Here is a 15,867-nt window from a genome sequence, read left to right as displayed (position 1 = left end):
AACGACAGCCAATCGGAGCCGCAGCGAATAACGCACGTTACTTACCGTTTTTTCCAAACTACATAACAAATCATAGAACAAATCACAACCACACACACTCGAGACGTCCACTAAAGGAGCAATAGGGCGCCGATGCGCAGAACATGAGCATGATAGCTTGGGGTCCTTTTGTTTAGCTGGACACGGCGCAGATTATCTGCCGGAACAGGAACCGGATTGGTGGCCAAACGAGAAAGCGAACGAATACAATTGTTCCAATAAATCAACCATTTTTTATGTAGATCCATGCTCTAGGCTACCCTCTTAGGTCCGGTAGGGTTAATTACTTTCGTCCAACCAGAGACCGGTGCTGCTGTAGTACACTTTCGACCGGCGTTTGGCCGGCGCTAGACATTGTCATTGTTTCGATAGAGCGAGAACGAGCGCCCGGAGAGAGAGAGAGGGCCGTTTTTTAAAGTTACAACCTTTCGACACGTGGGCCAAACGTTGGCGTACAGGCGTGGATTGCGCTGTTGCTGTTCGAGGCTGAAGAGCGCTCACTAGAATCGAGGCAGCTAGAAGCAGCTTTCTTCCGCAATAGAGAGTTTACCATTTCCGACTAAAGTAATAAAACACAACCCCAGTTCAGAGGCCCCGTTTCGCAAAACTCTTTCTTTAGGGAGCTTTTAATGTAGCAAATAGTAGCGCGCCGGCAGATACTAGCAGCAGGCTTCAACTCTCTCTCTTTCTCTCTGTTTCTCTCTCGCTTCTTCTACTAGCCGTGCCGAGTGGCACCTTTTTAAAGGTACTTATTGCGTTCGATGACAACAACAACAATACAAACAAGCAAACAAGCAAGAAAAACAGTAACTAAACCATAAATCAAATTGTACATCGTATCGTAGGTCATAGCAGCGCGAAGGAACCGCGCACAACGATGGGGAATGGAATAGAAAAGTACACATACATACACAGAGAACTCTTAGTTGCAGGTTGTTGAAAAAGGAATATGCCAAACCACACAATTCGCTGATAAGATAGAGAAGGATAAGAAAAAGTTAAAAAACGAAAGTTTTCATCGTTTTGCGCAATAGTAGCACAGAGAGCGAAAGATAGAGAGAGAGAGAGAGAGAGAGAGAGAGAGAGAACAAACAGCGAAATCCGCCAATACAATACAATAATTATAGCAACAACAACAAAAAAGGAAAACAATACTTCGTGTGGCCAAACTGTAAGCTTCAAATGTGAGTCGTGAGTGTGCACCGTCGAAACGAAAACCAAAACACGAACACGCGGTGTCCTTTGCAGCAAACAATAAAGAGACGGTGATGGTAAAAAAGGCGGACATGCGCACGCATTACAGCACAACAATCCCTCCAATGATATTAGATAATTGCCATAATCGTCCTTTTTGCCGAATCCGAGCGGCGGCGGCTGTTTGTGGGTTTGATTTAGCGACACTTTTCTGACCGACCTCCCTGTGCCACAAGTGGCCGAGTACACCGCGGACGAGGACGACGAGGAAGCATACGGCCGCCTGGAAGGATCCACTGTCAATTGTAACGAGACACGAGATTGAGTCCCCAAAAGCAGAGGTTTTATTGTAAATTGATTCACCTCCTCCCGGTGGATTGGTAGATCCGGAAGTACTCCGAAACAAAATGCAGAGAATGGCCCAACAGAAGCTGCCCATTGGGTGTGGCTAACGGCCGACCGGCTATTGATTTCCGTTTGCTGTCCCTATTTTGCTTGCTGTGCCCGAATCGGTGGCCGAATTTCGACCATCACAACAATGCTTCAGTTTGGGTTGCCGCCCGCTTTCCATCCTTCGGACGGAAGTGGATCCGAGCCTCACGCGGCTTGCATTTTACGACATGGTTCGGAGGGCACCTCGAGGGCAATCAAGTAAACAATTAGTACGATAAGGTACGCTGGTAGAGTACGCCGAAGTTAGAGTGTCCAGCTGGCGGAGTAGTAGTCACTGGAAACAAGCTAAGATATGGCGGGAAAATTATGGCTATCCCCGATTCCCCCATCGAACGGTGCACGGCGCACGTGGAGCCAGTCTTCAGATACGTACTGGTGGCCACGGTGGCTATACGGTGGCCAAGTGTTGAGCGAGAAATAGAAAAGTTAGCAACAGGACACTGAACCTGGATACATTTTACTCACCGCGGATCACCGCGTGGTACGAAAGGATCGGATCGCGGAAGACGGTCGCAAGTTCCACAACAACAGCAACAACAACAAACCTTACAACCCTTCTTACATTGCATGAGTAATACACACAGACAGTGACAAAATAAACATGAAAATTGTTATAAAATTCAACTGACCCGACCGGACCTAACTTATTATGGGGTGCGAATCATGGGGAATACATATCACACGGTCTGCAAAAGTATTCGCGGAGGTTTTGGTAAGTAATAAGCAAAAACTGTGTATAAATAAGAGGGTCCGTCCGTTTCCGATTTGTTGGCTAATCACTGATTTAATTTTGAAACCTACGTTTAAGCCCATGTCTAAAGCGATATATTTTACTCATCAACTCTGTAGATCAGCACGGGCTACAACCGAGTAGTACGTTGTTAATAGTATACTCCGTTTGCTCAAAATAATTGCCTCACAACGGCCACGGGTCAATTACTTACCCGTAACACACATCCACGGTCGAAGGAACTCGTCCGACCTTCGCTTTTTGAGCGTCTTTTTGACTTTCTATTTAGTCATCAGGTATACAAATCGTTCTGCAATTGCCAACGGAAGCACCCGTAGTCAGTGTATTATTCAATCCTACTTCTTGTACTGTTTGGTATAGCGTATTGCGCTTCGCGGTACTGAAAACCACGAGGATCAAGGCCCAACGCACCACGCACTACGCAACGAAAATCCGGCCCCGGGAAACAATGTACGCAACAAAAGAAATACACAGCAACACACTAGAGATATTAACGAGCAACGGACGAACTAACAAAACGGCGCAACAATCATCATCTATCATCAGGAGGTCCCTGTGCGAAATCCGTTCCGTCAGGTTGCAGGTTTCACTTGGTCCCGATCCGCTATACTCTCGGTGTCGGTGACGGCGGCTGGCGACACGGCGGCGGCGGTCACTGGCGTCACGGCCGCGGGGGCCAGCGATGTTGATCCGCCGGCAACGGCAACCTGCTCGGACGCCTCGACCGTCCGTTCCGGGATGTCATTCAGCACATGGCCTCGGGATGCCTTTTTGCTCAACTCCAGCTTGTAGTTTTCCACCTCGCCCTCGGTGATGGAGTCACGCTGTTCCGTTTCCTAGAGGGGGACCGGAACGGGAAACGGGTGAGACTGAGAATTGGATGCATATTGCCTACGGGTTCCAGGCTCCAAGCACGGCCGCCATGCTAATTAATGAATTTTTGTCCCGAAACAGGCTGCTAATGCTATGAGCAAGGGGGGCATGTTTCTGGCAAGTGGAAGATAGCATTGTCGGCAACACATTCGTATCGCAATTAAGGAAAACCGCGCACGACGGACACCATATTTTAATTAACTAACTTCCGTTACGCTGTAAGCCACTGTAACTGTAGCCTTTTCACATACAAATATTATAATGACGAGCAACTATCACAGTATACGTTTGAATCATTGTTTGTGTGCTCCAAAATCAGCTTATCGCATTGAGGCTGTACGTAAAGGAAAGTCACTCCATGCTTAGGGTAAGTGGATTAGGGCGGTTGGACCCAGAGCAGTGAACGCAGAGCACTGTCGACTCAGGATAAGAATTAGTAGACTTTGAATAAGGAGTTGTTGACACTAACATCATCGCATTTTGTGTGTGGTATACGTGCTGCATTGTAATTGTGGATTGCGTCCGCAGTTTTTCAGCTACATGACCATCCAAAATAAACCAATAGACGTAGACAAAGCCATGGAATTCAGCATGACTACCGTGCGTCGATATATCGCCAAACCGTCACACCGTACTTCGATATGTTATGGGACAGTGATCGTCTTTTTACATTACATTGGCCGGAAGGGATCTTAAAATGTGTCAAAAGGGTGGCACAGGGTGATAAATATTAACATCAAGTTGATAAGGGAGTCTATTTGACCCCTTTCTAAGTGTTTCTTTTGGGGACTAACTATTGGCTAGTGTCAATTAGTCGTTTTACGTCGCCGAATAAAGTAGGCTACTTGAAAAATAAATTATTACTAATCTAATATTACTAATTATTAATCATTATAGCGTTAATAAATTACCCAACCCAAGACCAATGCACCGGGAACGTTCGCTTATGGTCGGCGACTCCATCGTGTAGAGTTCGTGTAGCCCATCCCATGGCCGATGAGTTAGTGATGTAATGATGCTATTAGGGGTTCATAATTTAGGAGACCCTATGATGGTGGGTTAGATTATCGTCATCCAGTTATTGTTCCGCGCAAAACAGCAGAACCCGATCACATGCGCCCCGTCGGATGAATGGCCGTTAGATGGAGTCCTGTGGCGGACCTTCGATCCCCGTGTGAAGTTTAACACTCAGAACCCTCCCGAAAGCAGGCAAAACGTCATCATCATCATCATCCGCACCGGCATCACCAAACGGCGGCGGCATGCAGCGTGCAGGGCGTAGGTTCGCGGTTTTACAGCATTACCCGCAGATAATTGCGCAAATCCAAGTCCCCGTCCTGGCTGCAGGCCTTCACCACGAGGATGCCGCTCTGGTGGTGCTTTTTCCGGTGGCGCGACAGCACCGACGTCGGTAGGTCCTAAACCGTTAACACTCGTACACATCAGATATACGTCAAATTGTCAAACCAACCCACACGCCCGCCCGCCGAGCACCGCCCACCGCGGGCCCAGGCGTGCCCCGATAATCCGACAACCGACATCACTCGAGCGCAAAGCAAATCGATTCCATAATCCCCCGGGCTGGGGGGTCGGATCGGTGCCTCGCGACGTGAGCCCGACACCCAGGACCCCGCACCCACCCACCACGTCGCTTACCTCGTCCACCACGGCGCCGAGGGCCGGCTGGGAAATGTTTTTCGATTGATTCAAACGGGGCGCGCTGTCGGCACGTTTCGAGTTGAGCGACTGATCGGACGCCTTGCCTTCCTTGCGCAGGTGTGGATGCGACGCCTTGTGGTTGATGTCGACGGCCGACTTCAGGAGGTCCACCTGCAACACAGAAGCGGCAGACTTATTAATCACCGGGCTTTTTTGTTGCCCCACCCCGCTGCGACCAGCTTTCAGGGACGCACCTTCGACGCACTGCCGCCACCTTTCTGGACGCGCACGAACTCGATGTTGTAGCTGCTCCGGCGCCTTGCGAAGGCATCGTTCACGTCACCCTGCCCGAAATATCGGAGGAATCGGAATCGTTACCCGGTGTGGGGAGTGGCTATGCTTTGCTTCGAGTACTCGTTCACTTGGCCATCGACGTGGCGCGTAACTTTTTACATCGGGATCGTGATCCGACGTCAGAGTGGATGGATCCGTCCCCGGGTTGGTTGTTCTAGCAACACGTACCTTACGCAACACGTAAACATGGCCCTCGTCCGACTCCCGACATTAATGGGAATAAGCAATCATTGCTCATCTCTTATTACGGTGCTGTTGGGATTTTTAAGCTGAACTCAGAGCTGCTTTTAAGTTTTTTTTAATACTCTAACGAAGATTAAATTGCACAACTTAAAAATCATGTTACCACATTCAAACAGAGAAGTTTTTTAGGTAAAATGTCGCATTATTTATCTCATTCCTTACTTATTTATCTCATTCCAATATTCCTGTGAAGGGACTTTCAATAATGAGACAAGCAACTATTAGCTATCTCGTCTCTGACAGTTATGGCTCATTGATTTGGATTTTCCAATTATGTTTTTAATGATATCGTTTTGTTGGGTTTCCTATGTTTAATTGCATTGTAGTCGTCGTCGTCTGGCCAAAGCATAATCACCCGTAATTGTTGATTCACGCCTGAGAACTTATCAATCGTAAAGTTGAGCGTCTGATTTGGCGAGCTAATTTATTTACAGATCACGTTTAAGAGCATGTAACCAACAAAACGTGTTATTGTCCCGAAGATGTGAGTATCGCACAATTTTATTTCGCCTTCTACGTTACTCATGGATAAGACAATACTTCTTCCTGTGAGTTTCTTCTCCAACGTGACACGTTGAAGATGAGTTATTACATTCTTTAAAAAAAGATGTTAGTACATTAGACCACGTTGACATGTCAACAAGGAAGCGAACTCCCTGGCAACAGAAGCTTTGGCCCCGAAAACCAGAACCGGCCATGGGTAGCGAAGCAAAAGCTATACACCACCTGGAATCGCAGTTCGTTTCGCCCCCAAAAACTGGCCGACGATAAACTTTATCAGTATACGCTCAACATGTTACGTTTTAATATCTCTGCTACCGTCCGTCCCACTCTCGACGGGGTGGAAAATCCACTTATCCACGCTGGTTGCGGCGGCAACGGGACCAAGCCCAAGCAAAAAGGCGCACCGAGACACCCGGAGCCTTAATACCTGAGTTCACACATCTCGGTCGCGGTTTGTGGTAAACAACAGCCCGATAAGAATTGTGTTTTGATAAAAAAGGAACTCCACTTTGTACTCCGACTCTTCACATGTCTACGGGGCACTTCGGTTCGGGGGCAGAGAAAGCGTGACGGGACAACCCGTCGGCAGCGGTCTAATCCGCCACGCGAAACCGGCTGTAGGTGGCAAAGTCTTCCGACCTGTGGAAAGATTGTTTCCTGCGTGCGCGCGTGACGAACTTCACACCCGCCTGGGTCGGAGAAAGTTTCAATTAGACTTTGGACGACTTACCCGGGAGCCCCTCGGTAGCGACGTAAGGCTGCCTATCTGATTGTACTTTATCATCAGCGAGAGCCGCTCCTGCGACATCGACGTGCCCTGATCCTTCGTCTTCGGTTCGTCACCTTCGCTGTACAGCTTCTCCGATTCGCCCTTCTCGACCACCTCGTCGTCCGCATCCTGTCGTCGGTGGGCAACGGGTGGACGGTCAAATCAAGATACGGACTTACGCGTCGCGTCAACGGGTTCACCTACCGGGTTGTCGTACTTGCGGAGCCAGATGGCGTGGATGAACTTGTACGCCAGCCCACCGGCAACGGCCACGAGTCCCATGTAACGGAACGCTTCACGGGTCCCCACCTCACCGATCAGGAAGCCACCAAAGAAGGAGCCACTTCCGCGGCCGAGACTGAAGTGGGCCATTCCCAGCACCCCGATTAGCGTGGCGAGCAGATTCTTCGGGGCAAGCAGCGCGCAGTAGGTGGCCGCCGCGACCCACATCAAGTGGCAGGACAGGGCTTCCATCGCCTCGAACGGAAAGCACCACCAGGCGTTTCTGGGGACACAGCAAGTTTTAGGAAGGAAGGCCCGCGACCCCAACCCGAAGCTACTTACTCAATGAACGAGTAGCCCACCAATCGGCAGGCGTGGGCCACGAACGCTATCACGATGAGGTTCACGTGGCCAACGACCTTCGTGATCCGGCCGGCTCCGTACAGGAACGGGATGCTGCTGACCGTTCCGACCGTGATGGTGATACCTGTTTGGGCGAAACCACAACGAAAAAGTGAGAAACCGCGCGGATCTGAGTGTCATCCGGAGACGAAACTCACCCAGCAGATAGTTGGGGGCGCCCAGTTCCTTCAGGTACAGGAACAAGAAGCTCTCGATGAAGCCCCAGAAGTTGCCGAGCAAAAACAGGAACCAAATGAAGATGATGACGTGCTTCAGCTTGAGCAGATTCAGCAGATCCTTGAACACGTTGTCGGCCGGCAGTTTCTCGCCGAGCGGCATCAGGAAAACCGTTACGGACGAGATGATCAGTAGCACGTCGTACGTGTAGAACGCGGCCGAGTAGTCCGTGTAGCCGAGGTCACGCGAAAAGAAGTCGATCATAATGCCGGTGATCGGCGAGAAGATGGCCATTCCGATGCTGGAGAAGAGCCGCTCGCGCCCAAAGTCGCCACCGTACTTCTCGATCATGGTGAGCGCGATCGGGTCCATAATGGTGACGCCGGCCGACAGCATCGTCGTGGCGAGGAAGCGCAGCGCGAAGTAGATCCAGAAGATCTTGTCGTCGCTCTCCTTGTAGTCCGGCGGGCAGATGTCGGGACCGTTGCGCCGGAAGCGGCACCGCTGCACCATACAGTCGGCGGCCCACTCCGACAGCATCAGATTGCTGATGAGCGACATGTTCGAGTTGAGCACCAGGCCCCCGCAGCGCAGGTCCTCCTCCTCCAGGGCCGTCACGTTGACGCCCTGCTTCCAGAGCAGCGCCACCCCGAAGCGGGTCTTGAAGTCCGTCACCGTCGCGTTGTCGTCGTGCTCGATCTCCATGCCCAGCTGCTCGATCGGTTCACCCAGGTCCGGGTGCATGTCGAGCACGATGAACGCCGAGTCGCCGCTACCCGCCACGACCCAGCCCTCCTCGCTCTCTTCCGACTCGTCCGGGTCCTCCTTAAGTATTGACTCTGCCGAAAGGGGGCGATTAGACCATTAGGATCCACCTTTCCACCCGCCTCCGTAGTCTCGGAAACTTACTGTCGATGTACAGCTCAGTGGTACTGGAACTGCTGCTAAGTACGTCGTTCGTTTTGTTGACACTCTTTCTGGGGCCCTTCCGCACAAACAGGTCCAAATCGTCCTTCGGGTCGTTCGCGTCGACCGAGTTCGGTGTCACCACCAGCGGCAGGTCCGTCGGCGGTGGCGCTACCTCAATCTTGGGGTTCTGCTCCAGCAGCAAACAGTGATCCAGGCACTGGTCCACCACGATGTCCATCTCTTCCTCCTCCGGGCACTCGCGGCTAGGGCACGGTGACCACCACACCTGCCGAAAGGGTAGAAAACAGGGGCTGAGACACGACGCGGTAACACGTTTTCCCCAATAAAAATACATTCGCTGCTACATTCAGCAGTCAGATATCTAGTGACGAAGGGACCTGGCCTGGACCTCCGATTCATAGATCAAATTATCGTGCCCACCACACCCACGGGCGGTCATTGGGAATCAAATTCTGCAGTTCGAAATCTGCAAACATCGACAATTCGACGACCCGTTCTGTCTCTCTCGCTTCGCTCGGCGAACCTTAACCTATTTTTCAGCACGTTTAATCGGTTTTTGCGCCCGTCGTCAACGAAATCAACACCCTTCAGCGTGATAATTGAATCATGCACACGTGTTGTGTAACACTCACCTCTACATTTCCGGTCCCGGGATGTCGCATTACGTACGCTTCCGGCACCTTGCCCGGTATTTCCTGCTGCGGGATCAGCATCAGCGAATGGTGGAATAATGCGTTTAAGAGCAAACTCATGATGACCACCGGTTTGTAGCGGCCGAACTTGTCCACCAGGAAGCCTGTGCCATCGAGTGCCGTCGCGTGGAATGGAAAACAGGGAAGAGTAGTAGTATGGTAATGGGGTGTGCCAGGGCGCCGAAAGGCACATGTCAAACTCTCCACGGCAGCATAGAGCCCGTCCGTCGCGTGGACGTGCGTTTGTGAGGTCGTGTTTATCAAATAGTCGAACAGATTAATTGTTTACCAGACCAGACTCCAGACCACAAGTCACGTGGTGAACGTGAACAACCGTTATTTTACTCTTTTTCCGACGTTCTAAAGCTTAGTGTTTTCGTTAGAATGACGTTTTTTAAAAAAGGGAAACAGCGAAAGGTAACTTGTTGGTGGGCCACGGATGATCGACTCTGATGTCTTCAGAAAGCCATTTTGCGGACTAAGGCAGGCATACTGCCTTTCATTTCATCTAATTGCGTAACAACTGGGACGATTATAATCCCCGAGACTTAGCACCGAACCGGCCATGAGGTATCCTTCTTCGTATTATTAATATTTATTGTTAGCATAACGAACAGTGCAGTATTAAGCACCACCTTAATGTTTTGCACTGATAAGGTCCGAACTGTCGTATTTCGCCAAGAAACTGATTAATAGATGCAGCGGGATGAATGATCTACGGACGAGCCATATCCTTTCCGTAGCTACGTATCAAAACCTACTCCAAAACATCGTAGAAAATCCTTTTCAAAATTAGTCTTTACAGAATAAAATGCCAGAATTTAGTATAGAATTAGCGTAGGTCCTTAAAACTAAAGAAGCCTTCAAAATTCTTCTCTGTCCCTCTATATCAACTGCTTCTTAACCGCAGAGTGAGTGTTAGTTTAGCCTTAATTACGACTAGATTAGAACTGGAAACAAAAATAAACGAAGAATTTCAAAAGAACTAAGACATATGTTTATGACAATATGTTTCCTATCTTGTTTTTCTTTTCCCTTGAAAAGACTACCTTTAAAAAGGAGTGGCAAGATCCACTGCTATTATAACCTGTAGGGTGTCAATCTGTTAGTGCTTCTGGCGAACTACGGTTTGGGCGTGTAGCAACAATCCACAACAGCAACAATCGATCTCAGCCCTTAAATCAATAACGAAATAAAAATATTCAATTGGAAACAAAACGGAAAACAAAGCTACATTGAAGCACACAAGCACAATTTTTGTTGCGAAACTACTGCTGATGAAAACTAGTAGCGAAGTTGCCCCGTTCTGAATTATAGTGTTATGTGTTGGGTCACATTTCAGCACGGAAAGAGATCGAACAGGAGCCGCCATTTACCGCACCATTCGTCGAAGCCCCATACCGCACCATGCAACGAAGGCACCATTCGTCGAATAATGCAACCTCATCGGAGGCAGATGAACTGGCACGCTCAGGATTAGGTTCGGCAGTGGATCGACACATCACGCAACTGGCTCCAGCAAAATCACCTTACCGAAGCTTACCGGATCCCTATTACGGAGCGCTATTAGTTGGCACGCACCCGGTGACGTCGGCTGGCGCTACAAGCGGCAGAGTGCAGCTGCGACAGATGCTGCTTACGTTTCAATTAATAGCACGCCTCGCTCGCGCCGGCCCCCACTCGCTTTCCCCCTTATTAGTAGTCGCTTAAATTAACATGCTGTTAGTGAGATTGATTAATTTATGTAATACAAAAACATAATTAATTTTACTTCCATCCGCGTGCGGCGCCGGGGCGACGGTGCGTTCGCCTTTTTAACTTTCATCAAGCCGCGATACTCGTGCGCCAGGACCTTGGACCGGGATCCGCAGACCCCTCGGTTTCTTTGATGGTTGGCGGTAGCGGTTCCTTGCTTTCAGGCAGGATGCTGATGCTGCTGATGGTGGTGCTGATGATGATGATGATGATGTTGCTGACGCTGGCTGGTTTCAATTTGTAAAGCTTTCTGGCTGATTTCACGCACTTAAGCAGCAGTTTCGGGCCGCAAATCTTGCACACGTACACGGCGGGGGCGCACATACCGATAAGTGGCTCGGTGTGTGTGTGTGTGCGAGTACCGGGCAGTCGGTGGCTCTCGCCCAAGATCAAACACTTGGAGCGCGCGCGGTTCGCGAATTTCCCAGACACCCAGCGCCGCCCAGCCGCCACGTCGCTGCGACTCATTTTCGTTTAATTTATTTCATCGATCCCGGCAACCCGGGTTTTGATCCGGCCCAAGCCCGACCAGACGTCGGAGCGCCAGCTTTTCGTCGGTTTTCCTTTTTCACTTTCGCGGCTCTTATCGTCACTGTTTTCGAACATTTTCGGAGCCGGCGCGTTGCGTTGTTTGCTTAACTTATTGAACACAAAAAAACAAGACAAGTTTTCCAATTTTTGAAGTATGGCCAACAAAAAATAATAATACGCGCAACACAACGAAGCGCAAACTTTCGCCGGGACCGCGGACCGTCTGTCCTTCCTCCGGGCGTTTCCTTCGCCTGTTTGTTTGACTTCCCGAGCGTGCGGAGCGAAGTACAAAATTTATTTCGACCGGCAAGGCAAGGCCACGGCAGGTCGCGTATAGTTTCGCGTTGGAGTGCCTTGGCCGGGCACGGATCGGTTCGACTTTTTGATAAGATGGTAAGGGTTAAGGAAAGGGGGCTTGTAGAGGCGCGCGAAGATGATGAATTGCGGCACCCTCACTTACCGGTGATCGGCGGGCTCAGGAACGTGGTGAACGGGAGGGCCAGGTATATGATGGCAATTTCCTCCACCGTCAGGCCGGTGCTTTGCATGTGGATCGTCAGGTACGGCAGCAGCGATGAGGTGGCTGCGGCGAGGAAACGGAGAAAAATCTTATTGAATGTTATGTTGCGCTCGCCGCAGAATGGCGAATTCCTTCCGGCGGTTTGAACCCACCAGGCACCCGGGCGTAACTTGGCGCACGCACCGTTGGGCGCTTCGAGGGTACTTGGAATTTATAATAAATATTTATTCCCCAGTCTGTTTCCAGAAAGTCAGCAGCCAGCCGCAGCACAGGGTTACTTGGCCGCTTCGTAGCTGGCTTCATTTTGTGTGATGGTCTGAAGTGTTGTGATTACTTTTTAATGATTGGAAATACTGGCAGGGATTTTTTGCTACGTTTGAAGTGCACTAATCCTGCAACAGTGGCCAGCAAATGAAAGTCTGTCCAAGTGGGCCCCTTTTCCCATGTCTAATGAGAATGAGAATGTTTTTTCACTAGTCAATCGTAACCTTTTCCAGACTATGCGTTACATTCCTATACACGAAGCTCAATGATAGTCCTGAAGCTCGGAGTCCAAGTTGATGCTGCCAAAAGGGCATTGACCCCAGCCATTTGAGCATAACGAAAAGAGTTTGCCGAACTTCAGCTTTCACAACTGGTTCAGCTTTTCAGTCCAAATCGCAGCACACAGTTGTTAAAAATGTGTAAAAATATTCGCTTAATAAGGTTTATTCAATTGTATGAACTTCGAACTTCGAACTACGAATTCCAATCAACTAGAGAGCCCTTGAAGTTTATTCGAATTCGAAACATCTCCTTGGAGAGCTTTTCAATGCTAATTATCCTTCGATGAACATGATTCCACAATGGTCTGGCGTTTCCACAATGGATACAATGCGATACGCCTGAATAAAAGCCTGAAATATCACGAACTGACCCAAGAAGGGCATTCGGATACATACTCACTTTAACGATTGAGCGGCGGGAACAAAATGAAACGACAGTAAAACAATCATCGATTCGCGGTATGTGTTTTGCAGAGTGTAAATTTATGTACAACGCTACAAGAGCTCGCATCAACAGCTTCAGAGTGCGAAACCACTTTACAGAACATCGCGCAAGGTAGTGGTTCTTGAAAGTTTAATGTTTCATATGCTACCTTCCAACAAAACCGTGTTACTGGTGTGTGACATGCACCTGTGCAACCATAAATATGCTTTCAATCCTATTGCCGCCTAAACGTCCGTTTGTTAACGCTCGACAGTAAAATACACCAATTCGAAAGAGAATTAATATTACAGGTTAATGTTAATTCTCTTCCATTACAGGGTATGTCCAGTTAGTAGACGTTTTAGAGACTCTCGGGCCGTGTACCCCAGGACCAACTTTTAAGGACCCTGGACCAGTTTATTCCAATCAAATAAAGTTGAAATCGTTCACTGGCAGTTACGACTGGCGGTTCCGAGACCAACCGAGAACTTTTTCCGATCCGGAGGGCTACTTTGATAGCTCTAATCAAGGGTGTGTTCTGTCCTGGCCAAGTCCTCGCCACATTGGAGCCGAACCTTCGAATGGGGTGTCCAAATAAGTCAAGCAAATTAATTTACGACACTCGCACACACCGTAAACGGTTTTATGCACAGCAAGTGTCATTTATTCGAAAAGCACCGTGCGGCGCTGGTCTGGTGGTGCGTGAATTTCACGAGCGCAGTGGTGGTTGTGCCTGTTGCAAGTGGCTTTCCGTTGGACGCTCGGGGCCGAAGTTCCGGACCACCCGGAGCGGGGCGTGAGCTGTTCGCAATCGAACATATGTAGCTACACACTGCGAAACAGCAAAGTTCATAATTCAATTTCGCACCCGCACCCAATGCCGGCCCAAGACCGACTCCTGGACCTGGCCAGAATGCTGCCACCCACTCCCACCAGCCGCCGCAGCCGCATCACGATGGAGTGAGCTCCACGACAACAGAAACCCCGGGACCAGGGATCCGCAACACACATTCGACGAGACTGCACCGGCTGGCCACTCGAGCGAATGGCACTCCGGGGACGGCACGCAACGGGTCCAAAGTCCATTCGTCATCCAGCCCCCGGCACCAGACAAACCCCTCGGACCGGACCCCCCCCCTGGCAGAATGGCAGATGCATCAGTGACACGTTGCTGCACAGCCCTATCCCAGCGCCCCAGCGATCCTGTTGCATGAAATTGAAACGAAAACGTTATGAATAGAAATAGGTTTTTGAAACATCATTTTGTATTTATACGCCCGTATCGGACCGGGGGTCCGGTGCCCGGCACCCGGTGAGAGTATCATGTAAATTCGATGACTTTCGACCCACGGCCCGGCCCCCGGACGGTCGGTCGGTCGGTCGGTCGGTCGGAATGATCTGTCGGTCATCGTCTTCGTACGAAACTCCACTTAGCTTTTCCATGTTCCATTTTTCAGCCACCCCACGGGCAGCCACTCCATGGGAAGCCCCGCTCCGTCGGACCGAACTGGAGCGAACCAAATGCCATCCTGAGGAGGGGCAAAAGAAAACTAAACTACCTTTTCCCGATGCATGTTTCAAAGTTCGGTGCCCCAGGATAGCACGTGATGGGGAAATTTGTCCGTTCCGTTCCGTTCCGTTCTGTTCGATTTCGATCGTTTCATTTCGACACGGTGTCAAAGTGAATGCAGTGCAAACTGCATTAGTCACACGAGCTGCAACGCTGCACAAGCATTTGGCATTTTCGGAAACGGCTACTTTAAGGGTTCTGAACGGTTAGTAATGTGTTTAATTCTTGTTGGCAGGATAAAAGTGATAAAAGAACCATCGGAAGCAGGGGCAAAATTTTAAAACTAGGCAATTGGTCAATTTAAAGATCAAACCAAAAAGTGGACATAAAATCTATTGTTGTGTGGTAAAACAGTGAGACTAATTACGCTAAAAGACTAATTACTTGAAATATCACCCCATGCCGTTAAGCCGACTTTGGGACGTCTATCCGTCAATGATGTTTGTTGTTAAAGCTTGGAGCTTGTATTGCTCTTCGATTTGGTATGAACCTGACGCCATCAATATTGTACTTTTTGACGATTAATCTTTCTGCTCCATTTAAGGGATCCAGGGAGCAGAAGCAGAAGCTCACCGTCGCTTAACTCTTTGCCTATCGAAATCTGAATAAATCGGTTTTGTTCGGTGCCCTATGAAAAAGGACTCATTGATCCGATTCAAAACTCGCTACTGATTTCCAGACTGAAATTAATTACTGGCTTGATTGCCATTTGTACGAATTCGTCCAATACCTGCTATTAGATCGATCCTTTTATAGTGCCCGCTGCAGGGATAAACACTTAATCCTATAGAACCACTACCAAACGGCCAGCTTGTCGCTGCCCTACTCACCACCATACATGACGAAAAGCGTGATCTTCAGCATGATTAGATTCGGGTTGATTCCGCGGCGGAGGCAAAACTTCTCCCAACGGGTCGGATCGCTCAGCAGCTCGACGGCGTTGCTCGGGTTGGTTCCATTCTCCTCTGCCATTTTCGGCGGCTTCTCACCTTCGCCTGCGGACGCCATTTGCGACCGACCACACGGGACCACTCAGGAACGCGCCACTCACCGAACGAAACTTCGGGAAAACTGGGACCGCAAGAGAACCCTAGCACCGGAACCACTCGTTCCGCTTCTATTTATGTAACAGAACAAAACCAACACAAGAAAAAAAAGGACGTAATAGATCACCGTAATTCCGTAACACTGAGCTACGAGCCCCCCGCCGGTCCGTCTGATCGGTGGGCCGTTCAATCGCTTTAATTTGTAATATCCGAT

At 49.6% G+C, this 15,867-nt stretch overlaps 1 pseudogene; it reads right to left on the bottom strand.

Moving 5' to 3' along the window:
- Positions 1-2,746: 2,746 nt before the first annotated feature.
- Positions 2,747-15,706, bottom strand: LOC128275569 (uncharacterized; annotated as a pseudogene).
- Between the last annotated feature and the right edge of the window lie 161 nt (positions 15,707-15,867).

Source organism: Anopheles cruzii, chromosome 3 (assembly GCF_943734635.1).
Source record: "Anopheles cruzii chromosome 3, idAnoCruzAS_RS32_06, whole genome shotgun sequence".
NCBI lineage: Eukaryota > Metazoa > Arthropoda > Insecta > Diptera > Culicidae > Anopheles > Anopheles cruzii.
This window is presented reverse-complemented; position numbering and strand designations above follow the sequence as displayed.